Raw genomic sequence first — 23,582 nt, forward strand, 5'->3', positions numbered from 1 at the left:
GTTTTACTATATCACAGGAATAAAACTTAAAGCTATTAAGTTGAACCTTAAGCAATATGCATTGTTCTGGTCCAATTTAATTCACACCTCCAGAAACAGAGGGAAATGAGAAATGAAAACAGCAAAATTTAACAGACGTAAGATTTAGCCAAAAAGGACAAGAATATATAGACTCTGACAAACTGTGATTAAAATTACTTACTCATTTGCAAAAAACTATCCATATTTATTTTTTATTTAAAAGCACTTTTCTGATTATATATGGCTTAAAAAAAAACCCCAAGTAACTAAGCAATACGTGTAATTCCAACTCCATGTTTACATACTAACAGAGATTATTTCTAGATTAGAGATTCACAGGTAACAGCTTTCTTTTTTCTTTTTGTTCATTGAGATTTTCTGAATTTTTGACAATCCATATCTATAACTTTTGACATCAGAAAAAATATTAAGGTAAAAGAAAGTTAAAAGAAAACCTAACACAGTGCCCCTTCCCAGTTTCCATAATTCCAAATTACTGAAAGAATTACTTTTTTTGCAGTTTTCTGGACAATGTATTGCCAATTCAAGATGGGAGCAGAAAGAATGGAGTTAAATGAAATAAATAACAGAAATTTGAGTGTGTGTATTCAAGGTGTGGGTCACCTTTTGCTTCATTTCAAATCTGTTTATCTAAAATCAAATGCCTTTTGGGCTTTTCTTTAAATATTTTTCAAATATTCTATTTCTGTGTTTTTATCTCATATAGTGTAAAGATTCACTTGAATTTCTCCAGAGTTTCATGAACCTGAGATACAGCTTCTGGAACATTCTTATTTTAGTCTTTTTTCTTTTAAATCTAGAACTTCAAGTAATATGGATTAATCAAGTAAACTAAGAATAATCAAGTAAGAGAGGAAACTTCATAATCCCACAACTATTTTGTTTCTCTGTTCCTTTACTTTGGTATATCGGAAGTGAGACATAGAAAGTCAATGCCTCCTGGCAGACATTTTAGACTGTTGATTTGCTCTTGTTGGGAATGTTTGTATGTGCAATTGTGGTGGGAAGTTAATTTCCTACACTGTCACTGAATAACCAAAAGTGACTGAGCATTTATGTCACTCATAATCGAAAGTGACTGAGCATTTAAGTCAAATTTTGTGGAAAACAAGACTATAGCGTAATTTGAAAATGAACATTAGCCTTACAGGTGTTACATTAATTAAACAAGGAGGCCACTAGACTAAGATGGTTCTCATCCCTTAGCAGCCTGTGTAAGCAAACCAAAACAGAAGCCTGAAAGGCCTCAAGTTTAAGAAACCAAAGCCTAAGGGCCACCAATCACAAACAGCCGGCTCAGTTTTTCCAAATAAGGAAAATGCTTAAGCTATAGGCAATCAAATAACTCCCTTGTTTTGCTTCTGCCTCTTCTCTGTAAAAGTCTTTCCCCTATCTTCCGTCAATGGGGCACTCTTAGCCACTTCAGTTGGTGCTGGCTCATTGGAATTGATTTTTGCTCAAATAAACTTTCAGCATTTTTAATATACCTCAGTTTGTCTTTTAATACAGGTAAAAGTCAACTTCAACCATTCATATTAGCTACAGTAAGAGTTAATATGGAACTTTTTTTTTTTTGAGGAAGATTAGCCCTGAGCTAACCACTGCCAGTCCTCCTCTTTTTGCTGAGGAAGCCTGGCCCTGAGCTAACATCCGTGCCCATCTTCCTCTACTTTATATGTGGGACGCCTACCACAGCATGGCTTTTGCCAAGTGGTGCCATGTCAGTACCCAGGATCTAAACTGGTGAACCCTGGGCCACCGAGAAGCGGAACGTGAGCACTTAACCGCCACAACACTGGGCAGGCCCCTATAGCACTTTTTTAAAGAATGACGACAACCAAATATTTATATATAAATATGATCTAAATGTGTCTACCATTAGTTTTTCAGAAAGAAAAACATTCTATAAATAAACAAACTACATCTGCTCACTGATGTGTGTGTGGACTCTAGATGTCTTGTTGGGCTCAACTACAGACCATTCACAGTCGTACACTTTTAGTACAAAGTGTAGATGGTATTAAGTCATTTTAGCTTTCACACATACATGTTGTCACTCCGGCAGGAAATGCAAAAAACTGAAATGCTTCACGAATTTACATCCTTGCACAAGGGTCATGCTAATCTGTGTGTTGGTCCAAATTTAGTATACGTGCTGCCAAAGCCAGCCCAATATAGCACTTTTAATAAAAGTGAACTTTGAAATACTTTAAAACAGTGCTACATTATTATTTTGAATGACTCAACAGTCAAAGTTTCCCAACTCTAGAGCACACTTTGAATATTTCCTCTCCTTTCTCTGCATAAACCTTCAATTATCTGGAAATTTTTGACTAATTAAGTTGCTGAGGAGTATGTTTTTTGCTCTCCATTCCTCGACAAGCAGTGCACATCAAAGGCCTCTCGCCGGCGTTTCTGAACCACTGATATAAAGTGACTGTGCTGACAATTATTTAATCTTTTGAGAGAAAAAGACCCAGTGTTCTATCTTTATTGGACAAAATTACCGTCCATGTTTGGCTAACACAGATTCATTCGTTCTAAATCCAATTGGTCCCTGAACTCATTCAGGACCCAGAAACAAATTATAATAGTTTTAAGGCAATGAAATTCTGAGTCACGATGAGCCGATGTTTCAAGTTTTTGCGCATCTTAGAACCCACACATCTTGGTTTAAGATTCAAACGTCTGGACACAATCACAATTGACCAGTAGCTTTTTAGCTGACAAATGACTGGCTGACTTGGAAATCACTTCTTTATTAATTTTTTCAGACTTTTTTTTTTGCGGTAACATCGGTTTATAATATTATATAAATTTCAGGTGTACATCATTGTATTTTGATTCCTGTGTAGATTACCTCATGTTCACCACCCAAAGACTAATTACAATCCATCATGACACAAGTGAGCCTAATCACCCCTTTCGCCCTCCTCCCTCCCCTCATCCCCTCTGGTAACCACCAATCCAATCTCTGTCTCTATGCGATTGTTTGTTGTTGTTTTTATCTTCTATTTACAAGTGAGATGATACGGTATTTGACTGTCTCCCTCTGACTTATTTCACTTAGCATAATACCCTCAACCTTTCATCGTTTCTTATGGCTGAGAAGTATTCCATTGTGTATATATACCACATCTTCTTTACCCATTCTTCCCTTGATGGGGACCTAGCTTGCTTCCAAGTCTTGGCTATTGTGAATACTGCTGCAATGAACATAGGGGTGCGTGTATCTTTATGCATTCTTGTTTTCACTTTCTTTGGGTAAATACCCAGCAGTGGAATAGCTGGATCATTTGGTAGTTCTATTCTTAATTTTTTGAGGAATCTCTATACTGTTTTACGTAGTGGCTGTACCAGTTTGCACTCCCACCAGCAGCGTATGGGAATGTCCTTCTCTGCACATCCTCTCCAAGACTTGTTGTTTCCTCTCTTGTTAATTATAGCCATTCTGAAGGGAGTGAGGTAGTATCTCCTTGTGGTTTGGATGTGCATGGAAATCAGTTCTTAAAGGCTCTAGAGGGCCACACGCTGATATCCCCGAGCTTTCAGCTCCTAAATTTTTCACATAGTTTTTACAAAAGAAACACTTCAGGTGTACCAAAGCTTTGTGAAACGAAATCTTTCAGAGCAGCCCAAAAATACGACTCTTCCCCTACCTGGATTCAGTTATGGATTAGAGCACATTTAATTTCAAGTCAATAGATTCCTTGCACACCAGCACTTAAGGGATTAAAGACAAGTCTAGTTTTCTTGCCCTAAATGTACTGTTATTGTTATCAATTCATGCAGCCTTGCAATAAGTTTTCAATAAACCTAAGATTAACTATTATTTTCTCACCTATAAATAAAATATAATCATCTTAAAAATCAATGAAGGGAAAACCATCATATCCATTAACCTGGCTCAGAATCCCCCCAGGCCCTTGCTGTGAAACACAGTGCGGTGGATCTTTCATTTTATTGAGCTATATCTCTTTGTATGGCAACCAGCAGGCAAAGGGAAAAAAATCAAATCTAAAAATCAAAGACTACAGTTTTTTGTTCTGAAAACCACCGAGGCAGGGGCTGAATATTCTTTTCTGCCTGAGGTTAATTTTTTTTTTCCACTTTAATTTGTAATCAGATGCAATAACAGAAAAAAGTAAAAAAGGACATTGCCTCAAGTAGCTAGTGGCTTTATTACCATCTCTACTGCCAGTCTCCACTTTTTATCACTTCCAAATCCTTTGTTTTTAAAGTCACCTGCACAACCCGGCAATGTTATAAACACCTTTAGCTGTCTTCACCAACTGTCATTTCGTACCATCTGCTGTTACAATCTCAAAAGCAGTAATGCGTGGGGGTCAAGGCCACTTTCTCTCAGGAAACTAAAAAACAACAGAGCCAAGTCATTTAGTGCTTTTTTTTCCCTGTCAGCTTTACTACACCCTGGAGTGGACATTTTCCTTGGCTTTCAGTTGTGAATGTTCCTCAGAAGACATGAACTCCACAATAAGGTAACCATACAAAAACAAGGTTTTATAGACAACCCATTATCAACTAGCAGAAGGGGGTGATTAGTCGTCTGCTCTACTTGAAATAGATCCAAAAAATTCAAGCCAGGACTGCAAAGAGAGAAATGTATTTATCTCAGGATTCCATAACTAGAGCCATCTCGCCTTCATGTGAGGGGCATCAGCAGCAGCCTTTGAAAGGCTGGAATTAATCTCAAAAGCCAAGCAGCCAGGAGTTGACCAGCTCCTCGGCCTACCCAAGATGCAGGATTTCTCTCCACCTCCATACCACTCTGCCAAGATGACCAACCATTTTGACCTCTCTCTTTGGACTACAGCCAGAAAGCAGCCAGAAAGGACCACCTTTTGTTTCTCCTTTTCTTGCCTACTAAAAATGGTTACTTCAATTAAACTAATTCAACCACTTAGTCCAGACAGGTCCTCTAAAGTCATAATCCTTTCTTAAAACGAAAAGAGTATTTATCAGCATATTCCCCTCTCTTTATTTCCTGCAAATCATTACAAATTCACATGAAATTTTTCAACATGTAAGAGGCCTAGTTTACCCTCAAGGCAGTTCACATGCACGTCGAAGTTTTCTTCCCATAAATAAAATATAATCATCTTAAAAATCAATATGAGAAAACAATCAGAACCATTAACCCATCTCAAAATCCCTTCAGCCACTTGTGTGAACCACCCAGTGCTGAGTCTTTCATTTTATTGAGCTGTATCAGTCTTTGTATGGCAACTGGCAAATGAAAAGAAATCAGATTCGGAGGGTGTGTTGTGGAAATCAGAGAGAAAAGGGAATGTGAGAATGGATTTTGACCCTTTTTAATTGTAGGAAAAAAATAGATTTTGAAGACCCAGGAAACAATGGTTTTGAGCTACTGGAAAGGGATTAGCTTAGTTTGGATTCTCCCTTTGACAATGCTTACTCATGAGCAATTTATAAACCTGAGCATCAATTTTGAAAATTGTCAGAAACTTTTCTTTAAGATTAAAAAAGAAAAACAAGAAAAGGAAGAAATGGTTGATTTTAAAACTGGAAGTATGAGTCAAATGCGATGAAAAGACAAGACTGATTTAGACTCAGACCTGTAATAGATGAGCTGAAATGCAAATGCTCGTATGAACTTGGTCACTATCACTGCTTAATGGTCATTTATTAATTCTCTCTTTCCCTGATAAAATTCCTCTGTAAAGTTCAATAATGAGGAAAAATCAGAAACTGTAACTGAACTTTAAAAAATATCTAACTTCATTACTGTATGTAGTCTCATAATACATTATATTTCATTGATACATTCTTTAAGAAAATATCCTCCTTCCTTACAATCTCCCATCTCTGAAAAAACGAAATACCTCTTCAATTATTGCAAGGATAAAGTAAATAATTTTCTAGTATTCTAACAAGCCAGGAACATGTTAAAAATATAAAGACATCATTTTCAAACTCACACAAAAACAATCAACTCTGCATGGGATGAGAAAAGGAGTAGCTTGGTAATTGGTCATTATAAAAACTGAGTGAAGAGCCAGTTTTTGGTAGAACTTTGAGAAAACAATCTCACATTTTTAATATTTGGGCAAAACAAAATTTAAATTATCATTTTGCTCACTATCTCTAAAACTGAACTTAATAGCTAAACATCTGGAGAAAGAACACTATATATGCTTTCCTCAGTAAGCATGCAACAAGGAAACAACAGAACCCAAAATATAAATGCTGTTTTCCATAACTAAATGCACAAAAATCAACTTCTTTCGATTACTTCTAATTTTAAGGTTTTAAATTACATCCCATGCCAGATAATTAAAAGTATTAAACAAAAGAAAATAGAAGACACATTATTCTTTACCAATACGTAGCATATAGCCAGGTATTCAGTTCATTTGCATTTATTAGGATGGTTGGTTTTATTTATTTAATTAGATTTTATGTCTAGCATTTATTATAATTTAACATTGCTTCTTCTGTTCCCTTTCCTTAAGGTTTGCTGGCTTATCTAAGTTTCTCTTCATTCTTCCCTTTCCTTCTCTCCCAGGTAATTTGGAAATAAAATTGTGTTTATTGATTTCTAGTGATTATAGTCCCATCCTTAATAATGATAACTTAAACATATAGTCTATTAATATATCAACATTAAATGATAATTGGGCCTCCCTCCAATAGACTTGCTTGAACTGCTTCCTCCCCTCTTCCCTCTGCCATTCAAAGAGACCACTGGGATCTCTTATTCCCCACAGAAAAGGGAGATTTAGAATGCTTCGTCCTGTGGCAGAATTTTACTTTGATAGCCTATAATATAATTTTGAATTTTAATCTATGTTATAGAAAAGTTATGTTATCTTTTTCAGTGCTTCTGTTTTGTTTAATTCTTATTTTATAGAATAAATTCTCAGTTCATTTTTAATCACCTACCAAGGCTTAATTGTTGCAACATTTGTCACTACAGCTTCCTCTCCTCTTTATCTCCCTGTATCTTGAGAGAGATGATCTGAATCCATCAGCAAAAGGTTGGAATCTTTCTTTAAGGACTTTCCTCAAATAGGTACCTGAATGATATATTCTCAAATGCCTTAACTTTCTCTTGCTCTGATGGATAAACGATATCTTGGATAGGTAAAGAACCTCCAGTTAGCAGTTCTTTCTTCTGTTTTCTTTTGCTTTAAAAACCACTGTTTTCTCTTTATAAAGCATGAAAAGAATGTTTATACTACATTGATTCTCTTTACAACTTATTCTTGAAATTTCATCAGGATATATTTAGTTGTGAGTGTGTTTGTTTGTTTTCCTGAATGCCCTTTGAGACTGAATCTAAAGATTCGAGTCTTTCTTCAGCTCAAGGAAATTTTCTTCAATTATTTGTTGAATTATTTTGTATTAGCCATATTTTTGCTGTCACGATGCTGCCAAACCTATAACCCCAAAATCTTACCCACTTACAACAAGCCCGCTCCCAGGTCTGAAGTTTGGCTACAAGTCAGCTGGTCTTGACAAGGCTCAGCTGGGCTGACTAGTCCAGGCTCTCAACCTCATGTAGGGTTCAGGTTAATTCCACATGTCCTTTCCTGGGACAATACCTTACAGAGCTATAGTTTTGGTGCATGTACATCTCTTGGTGAAGAAAAGTAGACATTTCAGAGAGCCGTGAGAAATTTGGCTAACCCCTAAAGGTCCCAGCTCAGAGATTGGCACACTTTCCACATGGCCAAGTCCAGAGTCACCGGGTCAGGGAAAATATCCTGCCATGGAGAAGTGAAGTGAGGAGTGTCTTTGCATATAGTCTCATCTTCCACGTACTGTTTTTCGGTATATTCTAGCTTCTCGTTCTAAAAGTCCTGTTAGTCACATTTTAAGTCTCCTAGGTCTTGCCCAATCACTACAGTCATGGTTCTCTTTGTTTTTGCTGTGTTTTCTAAGTTCTTTCTTTCCCTTGATCTCCCAGGACACTAAATCTATCCTCAGCAAAGATTGTATTCTTTTTCAGTTCACTTGTTAAAATTTTTCATTTAGAAATCAGTTGTATACGTTCTTGTTATGGACTCAATGTTCATGTCCCCCCAAAATTCACATGTTAAAGCCATAATCTCAATGTGCTGGTCTTAGGGGAGGAAAATTAGGTTTAAATGAAGGGGAGAAAATTATTTTTAAATGAAGTCATAAAGTTGGAGCACCCAAGATAAAATTAGTGCCCTTATAAGAAGAGGAAGAGACACCAAAACTTCCTCTGTCCATCACGAGAATACAGCGTAAGAAGGCAGCTGTCTGCAAGGTGGGAAGAGAGCCCTTAACAAGAACTGAATCTGCCGGCACTTTGATCTTAGACTTCCCAGCCTCCAGAACTGTGAGAAATAAATGTCTGTTGTTTAAGTCACCCAGTCTATGGTATCTTGTTATAGCACCCTCAGCTGATGAAGAGAGTTCTGAAAAAAACCTTTTTATACTCGAAACGTATCTCCTTGAGTGTCATCACTTTTTCGCTTAATTTGTCATCCATCTCTTTCGTTAGTTCTAATTTGGTAGAACCCTTTCTATTCTAGCTGTTCAATTTGGTCTTCTTTCCTCAGGTGACTCAGTCTCTCAAAATTAGTTGTGCTCCTTTGTTCATACAGGGTTGTGTTTTCTTCCAGTGTTACTACAGGTCAGGCTGTTTGTCTCTCTCAGGGAGTGGCAATCAGACTAGTGGTAGAAGGCATAGAAGTTTCTGTTCTTATGGATCAGCAGCACAAACTGGCAAATGTCATCCTGCTGCTGACACTTGAAAGAGTTCTCTCCACTGCAAAGAGCCTCTTGGTGGTCATCATCTAGCTGCAAGACCAGAAGATGCTTCAGCACACTGCTGTAGTCCTCCTTCAAGGGTCCCAAGGTGACACATCTGGCAGTCCCTCCTGACCAAATGCTGCAAGTTAACAGGTGTGCCCCTTTCTGAGGCACCTCGAAATCTAGGCTCTAGCCCTCAATCCTAAACCCTCAATCCTAAAAGGCAAGCGTTCACTTCCTATACTGGTTCCTGAGTATTTTCTCAAGGAATCCTCAAGGAATCCTCACGAACCAGTAAGGTAACTGCTGGCCACATGTGACTATCAAGCACTTGAAATATGGCTAGACTGAATTGAGATGTCCTATAAGTGTAAAATACATGCTAAATTTTGAAGAGTGAGTGCAAAAAAAGTAAAATATCTCTTTAATATTTTTATATTGATTACATGCTGAAATGATAACATTTGGCTATGAGTTAAATAACCCTCACTTCTGAGCACGTTGATAAACACTCTTTCACTTGCTTATTTAGCAGACTACAAAATCCTAAACTGTAGATTTACCAGAGATTTATTATTATTTATTTTTTATTTCAGAGATTTATCAGAACTTACTTTAACTTACAACCCAGTTATAGAGTGAGGACGTAAGCTTTGCCTGTTACACTAACCAGGTCATGACATCCAGCAGCATCTCTCTCTCTCTAGTCCCCAGTCTACACTGACCTATTTACTAGCCCTCCAGTGCTAGAATCCAAGTTCTGGTGTTGCTATGACATCATCTTCCAGTAAGTGGGAATATGAGTAAGCTTTCAGCATTCTTCGTCTATGACTGGATACGGTAGTCCTCTCTTCCTCACAGATACGTTCCAAGACCCCAGTAGATGCCTGAAATCATGGATAGTACCAAACCCTACATATACTATGTCTTTTCCTATACATACGTACCTACAATAAAGTTTAATTTATAGGCACAGTGAGGGATTAACAACAATAACTACTAATAGAATAGAACAATTATAATACTATATTACTGTAGTAAATCTTACTGTAGATCTTAGCAACCTCAGCAAGAGACTTTTTTTCTTAAGTCGAGAACTTTCACTTCTTCACTTAAAGGAAGCACTTTATAGCTTTTCTTTGGCATATCCAAATTGCCAACGTCACTACTCTTGTAGTTTAGGGCCATCATAAAGTAAAATAAGGGTGTCTTGGACACAAGCACTGTGATACCGAGAGAGTCGACCTGATAACCAAGACAGCTACTGAGTGATTAGCAGGTGGGTAGCTATACAGCGTGAACATACCGGATAAAAGGATAATTCACCTTCGGGGCTGGATGGACAGAACTGTGTGAGACTTCATCAGCTACTCAGAACGGCACTCAATTTAAAACTTAGGAATTGTTTATTTCCAGAAATTTCCGTTTAATATTTTCAGACCATGGTTGAACGTGAGTGACTGAAACCGCGGAAAGCGAAGCTGTGGATAAGGGGAGGCTACTGTATTTTATTTTACTGCATGCTCCAATTCTGGGTTCAAATCCCAGCTCTGCAATTTGCCAGCTATGTGGCATTGGGCAAGCTGTTCTTCAGCTTTCTCATCTTCATAGTGGTGATAATAATCCCTGCCATAGAGTGTTGTGAGAATTACATGAGTGTGTGAATCACGGAGAACGCTGCCTGTCAGCGAAATATATATGCGGTTAACGTTGGCTAAGCAATGTTCAGTTATAGAGATCACTGGTTCTCAATGGTGGATGCCCATTCACAGCACCCAGGGAGCTACTTAAAAACACTGATGCCTGCGCCCCAACCCAGACCAATGAAATTAGAATATCTATGAGTGGGGCCCAAGCTTTGGTATTTGGTAGGATTCTAATAAAATAATAGTTATTTATTGAGTGCTTACTCTGTGCCAGGCTCTTCCTTAGTTTCCTTTCTTACACACAGGAAAAGGCATGATGCACTGGATGCAGCTCTCGAGTAGTCATACAGGTGACCTTCTTCATGAGTGAGCCCAATCAAGATGAAGCTGGTGATGCGCACTTTTACAAGGAGTTCTCAGGAATTTGTTCTTCTAAAGCACGGTGCCAGGAGCTCCAGAGGGGAAAATAAAACCCACAAACCACATTTGATACACAGACCTGAGAGTCCAGTCCCCCCTGGTGGAGTTTCCCCAGCTACCACGGTCCAAGCTTAAGAAGTTTAAACTGGGGGCTTGGGAGAAAAGAGGAAGAGACTGTTTACTGAATGAAGGAGAACCAGCCTATTCCTTGATTTCCTTTCTCAAACTGCCCAGACTTCCCCTTTTCCATGTTGGGGGTGGATTTATAACATAAACTATAGACAGTATATATGTCATTACTACAAAATAGATTTAAAAGCCCAACATAGTTACCCCCTGCCATTAATCCTTGCATAGATATTGGTGTAGATGCTTTAGGAAGAAATATCAATTTTAAAATTAAATTAACACAACTAAAGAATTAATTTCTTGAAAAACATTAAGTTCTATGATATAGAAAATGTATTCTAATGTCTATGATATACTGTAAGTGAAAAAAACAAGATGTAAAATAATATAAACATTATTATTCTGTTTCTGCAAAAAAGTATTTTCTATTAATTTTGCCTACAAATATACTCATTTACAGTCGTGTGCTGCTTAACGATGGGGATACTTTCTGAGATTCGTCATTGCATTCGGTGATTTCGTCATTGTGCAAATATCATGGAGTGTACTCACACAAACCTAGATGATGTAGCCTACTACACACTAGGCTACGTCGCATTAATCTTATGGGACCATCGTTGACCTAAACATCATTATGTGGTGCACGACTGTACAGTCATACCAAAAATATTATCAGCCAGGCATAAATATTATAACTATACCATTAACATCACTTTTTAGTTTCTGTATATAAAGTAATAGCCCAAGAATAATTTTAAGTTATCTAAATAAAAAATATGCTACAGAAATGACCTCTTCATGACATAAAAAGATCAAAAGTAAGGCTATCACAATTTTTCCAAAAGACTCCCAGACAATAACGTTTGTTATTTTGAAAGCTTTTTTATTTGCATAAAAGCACGCTATGTCACATTTCTATATTTTATTGAACTTCTATTAAAAATATACATATTCCAGATGTTCCTTTATTTCAGAAAGCAATTTTTCTTCAATCTGAACTTATTTACATTACAAGAGATTCTTCTTTCTAATAAAAGAATCAAAGCAATGTTCCTTGAAAGCATAGATTCCTCTGAGAATTTATGATTTTATTAAAATTATATGTTTCAACTCATCAGATGTATCCATAATATAAAATATATTAGGTGTTCACATTACTTGCTTGTAAAATATAGTGACTAGATTTATGTTCAATAATTTGGGAGGAGGTCACTCCTCCAACGCCCAAAGAGCGGCCGCACACCTATAATTTTCTATTGACCAAGGAAAAGGAATGCTATTCCAAACAATGCTTCCTCCATCATCCCTCAGAGTCTCAAAAGTTGTAGCTTCTTATTCATAATTTTTAGATGGCAATTTTAACTGTGGATCCAACTTCTGAACATCTCTTTCCTAATGAATTAAGGTTGTTTTCATTTATTCAAACTTTTTTTACCAAATATGGAAAATGTTGGAACGGCAAATTAAAAGAAAGAACATTTTTCTTAATATTTGCAGTGCATTTTAGAAAGCATACTACAGTAGACTTGATGTTGGTAACAAGGACAATAGGGAGATAATTCAGGAGTCTATTAAAGCAGTCCATGCCAGACACGATAACAACCTAAACTCTAGCAAGAGCAGAGAAACTGGGAGGAGGATAGAGAATATGATGCATACTCAAGAGCCATTTTCCCACCCTTCTTCCTTCCCAGCAGAAGGAGTGTCTAGAGGACTCCTAGACATGACGGAGGCCTTGAGGGCCAGAGAGACAAAAAGCCCAATTGTGTGACCCAGTCCTGACCAAGGGACCTGAGGGAAGCCTCATAGCGGTAGTGTGTATGGGGGTGGGGGGGCTCCTAGAAAAGATTTTCTACCATGATAAAAAATATTGAGGACTTCAAGAAAGAACTCTATCCTTTTGGCTCTGGACAGCGTTGTGTGAAAGAGTGATGCTTATTGCTGCATTGCTGTATGCAGCTCTGAGGGGAGGGGAAGACTGAAGAAGTTGCAGAAAAGCCATTCTAGAACACTGATAGCTCTGAACTGCTGAACTAGAGCTGGAAACAGCTTAACTCCAGAATCTTTGTTATGTGAAATTCTAAAATTCTATGTGTTTAGACAACTTTTAGTCAGGTTTGCTATTACATACAGCTGAAAATATTATAAACGAAACAGAGCAGATGGATTAAACATATTATCAAGCAGATATAATCTATAGCACTAAACCAACGACTGATTGTAGGTGATAAGGAAAAGTAAGTATAGGACGGCTCCCAGGAAACAGGTCAAAGAGCTGAGGGTGACATGATTTACTAACAGAGGAAAGGAAATGTAGAAAAAGTAAAGAATGCAGGAGAATGGGGAACAATTAATGAAGTTTGGGACATAAAATATTCGTGTTTCTCTGGGACACTGAGATGACTGCATGGCAGGCGGTGGGTTATAGTCCTAGAGCTCAGACGTTAAATGTATGGATGATATAGAGTAGATAAGAATGCAGGATTTGAAGTTTTATTGGCTCTGCCACATTACTCTAACTAAATTTCTAACACAGATTTCATGCTTAATCCCTACTCGAATATCTAAATGCCTATAGCACATTCTGTTTTTGGAAATTTCATAGCTATCTTAAACTCAATATGACCCCATCTGAACATCTAATTTCCCCCTCATGCCCTGCTCCCTTTCTGTTCCTGTAGGTAATATATAAGATAATGAGAGTATTGCATACTCTCTGAAAAGGCCAGTGAGTAGAGAACAAACTGTGGAACACAGTGTTTAAAGAGCAGACAGAGGAAGGAGTTCTCATAAAGAAACCAGGCAAGAACAACAAGAAAGATTGGAATTGACTCACAAAAGTTTAGTGGAAGCCCAAGAATAAAGTTACACAGAGGAAATGGTCAAGAGTGTAAAATGCCACTTAGGGGCTCAATGAAATATAGGCTTATAAATCAGAGTGCAAAAAAATGTCAGCCAATTGCCCACGACAGAGACATTCGCCCATCAAAAGTCATTTTAGACAGGGATAATAGTCATAGAAAACTACTTTCTAATATAAAAACTACAAACATACTATATAATTGCAGATTTAGTGTTTTAATAAATACTTTAACTGAAAAAAGATTTGAGGGGATTTTTAAGTAAAATTAAGAGTGAAATCGGAGCTCAGAAACTCTTTTCCCCAATATCCAACAAAGTTACAAATTACAGTTTAAAAATGTGTAAGGGGGTCACCAGCAGTAACTAAACTTAAAAGAGGTATAACTCTCACTAAAAATCTTAAAAAGAGAGGCCAGAATAGGAAAACAAAAATTTTCAAGTATGGTCGGTGCCAATCTCAAAACCACTTGCACATCCTGGAGGTAATACCAGAAAAAGAAGGTGAGTCAATGAAAGCCTCACTAACAACCCCAAATTAAAAAAGAAAAAATATAGCAAAGGAATAAGTAAGCAACACTGGGACAAGTCCAAAGTATAGAAGCCCCTCCTAAGACTGCAGGATCTCAGCAGAAATAGCTAGCACAGCCTTAGCATTTTTGGTCTCTCTATTTTGGTCTCTCTAGGCAGAAATCAAAGTGGAACAGGAAGGGAAAATGACTGTAAACAACCAAAGCTATTTACCCCCAGCAGTGAAATAGGAACTTATCAGGGCTGAAACCAAAAGAGAATATAAGTAAGACAAGATCCTGTGATGCGGGCTGGCCGAGTGGCCAAGTGGTTAAGTTCGTGCGCTCCGCTGCAGGCGGCCCCGTGTTTCGTTGGTTCGAATCCTGGGCGTGGACATGGCACTGCTCATCAAACCACACTGAGGCGGCGTCCCACATGCCACAACTAGAAGGACCCACAACGAAGATTATACAACTGTGCATGGGGGGGGGGGGGGCCTTTGGGGAGAAAAAGGAAAACATAAAATCTTTAAAAAAAAAAAAAGATCCTGTGAGGGCTGAGGAAGGTGTGGGGCCAGGCTAGCAGAAATCCTGTCCAGCTATGAAGTATTAACCACAGAACCAAAACCTATGGGTGTTCATACATTTTCCTTCTTCTGACCTGGCAGAATGTTAGCAATAGACACAAAGAAGAGACAGCTATAACTCAGCATTAATTCATCTTCCCCCTCATCCTGATCCTAATTCTGGCTCAGCATTATTTCTCGCATTTGTAGAATAGAAATCATTGTGGGAAACAGTAATTCTACCAATTTCCTCCATGAGATTGCTTAAGGATTAAATAAAATAATTTACATAAAAATGTGAACCTTGCAAAGTCTAAAGCATTGATACAAAAGTCTGTTGCTGCTGCTGCTGCCGTTGTTATTTTGCACTTGGCAAATGTGCTTGTATTTTTTTCTAAGCTAATGCCTTATAAAGCCGCAGCTGACTACTGAACAGCCCTCTCACACTGATTTCCCTTCACCTCATGAAGGTAAGTGAAAACATATTCTAAAGCACTGGTAAAATGGATGTTCAAGGTGTGCCCCTGCTTTTGCTGAGATTCTTTTGCTTTTAAAAAAGATGTGTCTTACATAATATCGTATTTGCAAATTGGTTTCCTAATAAAGTTTAATTTGACATTGTGGGTGTCATTGCATTTTAACAAAACTTCAGTGCTGACTTTCAATTGTTTCATTTCCTGTTAATTATAGTGAACTTACAATTTGTCCAGTTTACCTGGAAACAACATTGCCCTCAGTTGTTTGGTAATTGGGTAGATATTTATTGTAACATCCCATACTCTTTATGTAAACACTTGATATTAGTAGCTATTCATAACTGCAGCTTGGCATGTTCATAAAATTAAATAAAATAATTAATTTAGTTTCAGGCATAAAACAAGGAAATATGCAGAGCTATTGAAGCAACATGCACGTATGAAAACTCATAGAATTATTACAATAACAAAAAGTGTGTAGCCTGCAGTAATAAAGAGATTTTTAAATTATTTTGTCAAAGAAATACATTTAATTTATCATTAGTAGCCTTAAAGATACAAATTTTAATATTTCTCCCTTATATTATCAGGCTACTTTCCATATATATTGACCATAATTATTCGTTAGTAAGACCCCAAACTAAACTACTACACATGAGAAGTATCATGTCTTATGTGTGAAAATCTCCATATTCCACAAAGGCAAAACATCTAACAGGATAATAATACCATCCAGAACAACCTGTTACCTAGAGGGAGCACCATGAGAGGAGAACAATGATGAATATAATCAAAGCTAAAGTGACAGAGAGGAGAAATGGAGAAAAAAAAAAAGCTTCTCTATTCTCAAAATGCAACCTAGTTTAGGTGTCTGATTTGGTATCTCAGTTAATCTATCAGTAATAAGAGAATGCCATGCTTTGCAAGGTGCTTCAAAATATTTATATGAAAAGTCCTGTCTGGCATGGATGGAGAATGAAGCATTCTAATCAACTTTTACATAGTCATTATATATGCCACACCTGGATTTCCAATTTTCAGATGATTACAACATAATAAACAACTGCAACACTATAACCACACTGAATATAAGTTAATCTTTCACAATTCCAAACTTTGTTCGTTATTATTATGAATTATACTGAAGCTACATAAGAATCCCAGCTAAAGTGACACATCGCTAAAAGGCAGGGTAGCAGAGTATTTAATATATTTAAAAACTAAAAAGTCATTAAAATGATACATTAAGAAACAATTCCCCACTGAAAAGATGAACAAATGAAGGTCAAACATCTAACTTAAGATTTACACATCAACTACTGAAATGTTATTTGTTAATAAAGCATTGATTTATGCTTTGCATGCTTTGTACATTTAACAAACATTTTAGGACAAAAGGACAGAAAGAAGGAAGAAAGGAAGAAGGGAGGGAGGAAGTAAGGGAAGAAGAAAAGCAGGCAAGCCAGGGGTGAAGTGGGGTGCAGGGTCCAGCTTTCCGTAACATAACTTTTTTCTATCTATCTCATACCTTCAGAAAAAGTCATTTTTTATCATGTTAAATAAGAGAGAGAAAAATATCTCCTAACAACCTACAAGTTTTAATTCACAGAACATCAAAAGGGCTAGTCATTCTAAATGCCATATTTGTAAAGGTGAGAAGACAGAGAGAGCCTTGCTAAATATCATCATTGAAAGGAAGAAGGAAAAGACTATGTATGCATTCAAGTGGCTTTGGTTTTGGCAATCTCCCACTGGTGGTTATCCCTTTCCCCTCTCTCGTTCCCTACCCCAAATAAGGTTACTAGTTTCCCGTTTATTTTGCCTTCTAACATCACCATTCATTTTGTTTGTTCATTTAAAACTCAGAAATCCTAGAGTGCTGGTGATGCTGTTTCCACGCTACAGGTCCTAAGAATTTTGTTGCCCCATTTGATGGAGTCATTGTGAGCAGTGGCTAAGATTTGTCCCAAGTTATTAACAGGATGCTGCTCCTCATCCTTCTGTCTTCACAGCTGTGTTTAGCTTTCTTCTCTCCTTTCTGCTGAACTGAAGCTGCCAGATGGGGCAGAAAAATCCATCTTATATTTTCCTCTGACCCTGTCAATAATGAACATGAGGTTTAGAAGAACCCACAGCTCAAAAATTGCTTATTTACACTACCACCATTTCTAGACACACACACACACACACACACACACTGAGCTTTTCAAACAAACAAACAAAGAAATCCACATCAGTAAAAAACATTATTAGTTTTTCTAGCTCGGTAAAATCATCCTAGAGTTCTAAAGTTTGAAATTTCAGTTTGGTTTCTAATGATAGCGAAAAACTTGTCTGTTTTTTTGGAGTATGATGCTGTGGCTGTTATTGTTTGTTTGGCAGGTTTGGTTTGTTTTTTACCATTAAAGACTCTCCACTGAGAATTAAAAGAAAAATTCACCAACACCACTTCTCTTCTAACACTATATGCTGCTTTATTAACCTGACTGGATTATTTGGATATGCTGTAAGGATATTTCCATCTGTGTAATTCTATGGTCACAGCCAGCCAAAATCAAGAGCCAAAATACACGGAAAATGTGGTGAGGACACTTTACCAAACCAAAGCTTGTTGGGATCTCCCAATACGATCCAAGCCTGCTCAACTGATGCTCCATTTGCAAAGCACCACTAAGTCCCACTCGCTGAAGTCTGACAAGTTTTCAAAAGTAAGAGCATCAGAACTACTACTATAAAAGTGTTCCTTGCTCCACCCTCCATGAAATCGCCTCCAGGTTTGAGGACCTAACTGCCAGCACTACATCCAAACACCTCAATGGTAATCTAAAGCTGACTACTGAAAAGTTAAAACTAGCTTCCTTACAGAATGATTAACAAATCATCACCAAGGAAATCATTCTTATTCCATATCTTCCCATAGATAATGGTTTTCGGTCAACAAATTTATCAGAGAAACAGGCCTTGATATGAGAGACTAACCTGTGGGAACCACTACATACTGAGTTGACCAAGAAAATCCTTTTTTTTTTTTTTTTGCCTCCTAAGTTAAAGCACATTATTTAACTTCTTTCGACCTCTGTTTCCCAGCTTAGAAAGTGGTTAGAAACACTTTCTCCCCTTGGCACAGGAGACTACAAAAATTATTTAGATAACAAGCATGATATCTTTATAAAATAGAACAGTAAATAAGTGAATCTAAAAAAGTTTTTATGTGAATTAATTTCTAAAGATAGATTTTGAGGGATTCTAATTCAGGATTTCTATTCTTCTAGTCTTTTCCTATACTTAATGTGCATTTTGTTACTACAATCTTGCTAACTTCTGAGTATATCTCATCAGAATCTCAATTACAAACCAGAATTATTGCATATTTTCATTTTGCTATATTCTACATCTTGTCTACAGTTGGGCAAAAAGGGAAATTGAGAGAAGGAAAAAAATGGGGAGGAGTTTTGTAAGAAATTAAAAGGATGTCTAGGGTGAACTGACTTTATTATAGGGTGTCTGTGTAAATAAATTGAGATGACATTGTTTCACAGAATTAAAAGTAAAACTTGATTTATTGAAAAAGAATAAGAATAAAAACAATGCAGGGTATCATATAACATAAGTCTGTTACCTGAGTTTCTTATTACCCTGTTATCTGTGTCCGGAAGATTGCAGCAGAAATGTGGAATAATCAAAAGCAGCTCTTGAATGGGGGAAACGTCCTCTTTCTCTCATTTAAAACGAGGGCATAATCTTCAGGCATCACGTGACATTGTCAGAATATTTTGTGTGACCATTTCTCAGGCTCTCCCTCTCTAACTGATTAGAACCATGTCGTTAATAGAGCAGAGCTGTTGAAACCGAGTTATTAATAGGAAAAGACACAAAAACCTTTTCTGATTGGAAACACTGATTCCAGTTTGTACATGGCTGGCCTTATGTAGCTATTTGAATGGTGGTGCTTCCCCTTAACTGCAAGGAAACAAATAAGGTTCACGCACAGGTTTAATTCGCATCAAGCTCCCACTTCGTCCCCTGTGCTTGTCGATTGCTCGTCTGCAGCTGTTATTCTCTTTCCTCTGTCTGCTGCTTCCTCCACAGCAAGGTCCAGACTGGGCTGCCATTGCTTTTGGTTTTCCTCTTCAGTGTGTGCGCCCCATTTTCACTGATGACCTTATTCTTGCCCTGCTGAGTAACTAAAAATACATTTTCTTCATAATATACTTCTGAAGAACATGTTCCAACAGAGTCTCTGAGTTTTCTTTTTAACCATAACGTTTTTCCTTTAAAAAATGCATGAATAAAATAAAAACCCATCAAATGCCAATATGCCTTGTTTGCAAAGTTGATAAAATTTTACTTAACTTTTTCTCCTTTTGTTCTTTTTTCGCTGTGGCTCAAGACTCACAACAAGATACTAAAGGATGACTGATTCTCATAATGGTCTCGCTGGAAAAGCAGCAACAATTTCCTAAATTCTGGGTGTCAAATTGCTCAAATTTCATAAACTAAGAAGATTAGGGACAAAACTCTTTAAAACACTTTATCAGGTCTCAGGGGAGTCTTTTGAGGTAGGAGGCAAAATCAAGTGGCACCATTCTTTCTCAATATTGGAATTCTCAAATGGTCACATGTGATTTTCCACTTTGCCAAAGAGTCTTTCCATCTTCCTTCAAACTCCGATTCATTTGTTCTTGATTTTTTTTTGAAATCTCACTCCCTCATATATTCATTCATTCATTCCATATTTATTTAACAGATATTTATTGAGACCCTGAGACCAGATCCATAGAACTCTAAAAGAAGAATAAGGTGGAAAAGAGCACTGGATACAGACTTAGAAGACCTGAGTTCACTGAAAAGCAGGCACCAGGCCACCTCCCATCTCCACACTACTCTATAGATCAGCCTAGAATGCGTAATAGGAACAAATACGCTTTTAGTACCCTGGGCTATCTGACCATGTAAAGAAACAGATGCCATAAATGGCACAACAGGTACACATTTGCCTAGAGTGCCTGGGTTCAAATCCCAGTTTGCCACTTTTAGCCATATGACCTCAGAAAAGATGTTAACTCTATGACTCTCTCTTTGTTTGTAAAATGAGAAAATAATATTAACTACTTCCTAAGTTCTTAATAAATGAGCCAACATTTGTAAAGTACTTAGAACAGTGCCTAGTGCAGAGTAACTGATATATATATACACATATATAATATTTATAAATGTTTATATAAATCTAAAGTTTTTATTTTTTTAAATAATTAAAAACAAATAAATTATATATGTTATGAAAATTAACTGTTAGTGTCACCAATTGAGCTCTCTCCCCAGTTGGAGAGAGACTTGAGGAAGGGTCTCCTGCCCTTCCTTTTGGGGTTCTTCTTCTGTTCGGTGTTGCAACCTTGAAATGAGACCAAAGCAGAGCCTTCAATAGCACAAGCTTTATTCAATGGCCAAAGAATGGAGAAGTGGGAACAAATCACAAATCAACTTCTCAGCTCCTGGGGTGATTAAACAGCTATTATTAGGGGTCTAGGCAATGAAGGGGAGAAATATTCATAGCTATGTGGGGAAATAGGAAGGCTTTTCTGGGGAGCAAGGGGGCCACCTTTTTTCTTTCCTTATTTGGTCATATCCTGCCATTGCCATGGCAGTTGTAAACTGTCATGGCATCAGCGGGTATATTCTATAGTATGGTAATATATTATAATGAGTGTATAATGAGCTGCAGGTCTATGTCAGGTCAAGTCAGACAGCCATGTTGCCTTCAACTGGTTTTGACTGGTTTTGTTCAGCCATCTTCTCCTTCCTTTCCTCCTTCAAGCTAAAGATAATATGTTAGGCTTCTTTTGAGCAGGATTGTGGCTAATGTCTGCAGGGCTGGCAGCCATGGTAACATTAGTACATATGTAAAATGCATAGACCTGTGCCTCACATGCTTATGTGCTTGACTTTTATGCAATACTCCCTCTCTACCCAGCTATTATTTTGTTTTTTTGTTTTGAGGTTAATTATTAACCTCATTTCTCCTTCCTACTCTAGAGCTCTTTGGGTTTCGGATACTTCTGAGATCACACCCTACCCCCCACCACATAAACTTCCATGGTGCTTTAACCATTTAATAAACATCTAGCAAATTTATTAGTATAAGTCTGCCAAATGTAAGACTAGAATCTTTGACAACCAAATGCTCAGAAGAGATTCAATGTAATTCATTTGATCTCTATTTATCTTTATTTTCACTATGCCTCATCAAATTCATCTAGAACAAAATACTTCATGAAGGCTTTTCACTGGTCAAGCCTTCCTTCACCTGGCCTACCTTATGAAAGTCAAATGGGATATGGTTTGCCAATTCATCTAGGAGAGTTTTAAAAATCTGAAAAATCTGTATCACCCCCCTCAACTTGTCCTGCCCAACAAGAGAGTCACAGAGGCTGACAAGTATCCATTCCAGGAAGTTCTTCACCTCAAAATTGGATTATTTCTCAATACTGCATATGTTTTCTGAAGGTGTGGAGTCTCCTGACTACTTTGTACCTAGCATAATTAGGGCAAATAATATGGAAGGTGAATGGATCCAGGAATCCCAGTTTTTCAAACTGCCATTGAGTGAGTCATATTCTCATCCCTCTGAAACACACTCCTGCCAAGCTTCTGACAGAAGTCACACTTGTTTCTGTATTCTTTGTTCTTGAGGTTTTCATTGCCATGTGACTCACTGATATTATTCAACGTCTCTTTACCCATCTTATTTACATTATTTTGACTGGAATCCCTTGATGATTTTCACCATTCCCAAACCTGTCTGGCTTACAGGTGGTTTTCATTGCAATCCATTTAAGAACATCAACAGTAGTTTAGCAACAGTGACTCTGTTCACCCAAACAGCTTGTGACAGTCCATGCACAGATTTTTATCTCTTTACATAAAACTCCATCAAAGTTGTAGGCTCAGACACAGAACTTTAAAACCATATGTTTCTGATATTTGTTTTTTCCTCTTAGGCTTTGTGAATGGAAGAGAGAATGACATCCTTCTTGTTCTTTCACTGACAAAAGGTTCATTCACACAACCTAAAGTCATTAGAAAATGAGTCTTCATGATGTCTTAGTGTCTATATTGTTACCAATTCTGTCTAAATTTATAAAGATTGTAATACATGTTCACATAAGAGGAACACTCAGTGAATCAGTCTTGTCCAAGAATATTTAATATTCAATATTTTACATTTGTCCATTTTTAATAATAACATTTCAGCTGCCTGTTAGAAAGCATTTAGAATGCGGTCCCCCTGCAGTGTTGTCACTGGTGATGGAAATAAAGAAGAACTCAAGTAATTTTTTTAACGCAATGTGCTACCAATAGGGTGTTTCAGTTGTGTGAACTCTGATTTTCAGCACTGCCTTACTCTAAATACTTTGCATTATGTTTACCACAATCATATCAGTTTTCATTTATTAGTTTCTGCATCTAACTAATTAGCTGAACTGTACTGCACACGTGCTAAGTGCCAGGACCTCTGCTAAGCAGGTTCCACATATAATCTCATTTAGTATGAAATGGATACTATTATTAAACTCATTTAACAAGTGAAGAAATTGAGGCCTAAAGAGATGTGATAAATTTTTCAGGGCATCCAGCTAGTAATCTTGGAGCTGGTATTTGAACCCAGGTGTGTCCAACTCCGAAGTCCAAGCTTTTAACCACATGAACCACTCCCAAAGATGCTGACTTATCTGCAATACATAAGATGGGCATTCCATCCCAGTCAAGGTTCAAACGGCACTTCTGGCTGGTTTTCCTTTGTGCACAATCCATGTGATAGTCATGTCAACTACACTGGCCATTTAGCAACTGCTGTATCCCACCTCCTTGCTTCTCAGGCCTTCCAACGAAATTGGAAAGAATCTGAGATCAGTGAGGTCCTCCTCCATTTAAATTATAGTGAAAGGGTTTTTCCAGAACCTATTCTCTATAGCCATCAGTTCAGTCTCTCCACTGCCTTCTTTCAAATTATTTTAGCCAGTACCCTGTGGCTATGCAGTACAAAACTGCTCAGGTTTTAGTATGCCTAAAAATAAATTTCCATGTCAATTCTTTATCCTCTCTTTCCCCTACCCCACATAAAAAAACTCCCAAATTCCTAATTCTCCTGGCCAGAGGAATAGGGGCTTG

General features: G+C 37.3%; 1 pseudogene; it reads right to left on the reverse strand.

The window, feature by feature from the left end:
* Positions 1-2,114: 2,114 nt before the first annotated feature.
* Positions 2,115-2,213, reverse strand: LOC124236583 (uncharacterized; annotated as a pseudogene).
* Positions 2,214-23,582: the final 21,369 nt, after the last annotated feature.

Source organism: Equus quagga, chromosome 2 (genome assembly GCF_021613505.1).
Source record: "Equus quagga isolate Etosha38 chromosome 2, UCLA_HA_Equagga_1.0, whole genome shotgun sequence".
Lineage (NCBI taxonomy): Eukaryota > Metazoa > Chordata > Mammalia > Perissodactyla > Equidae > Equus > Equus quagga.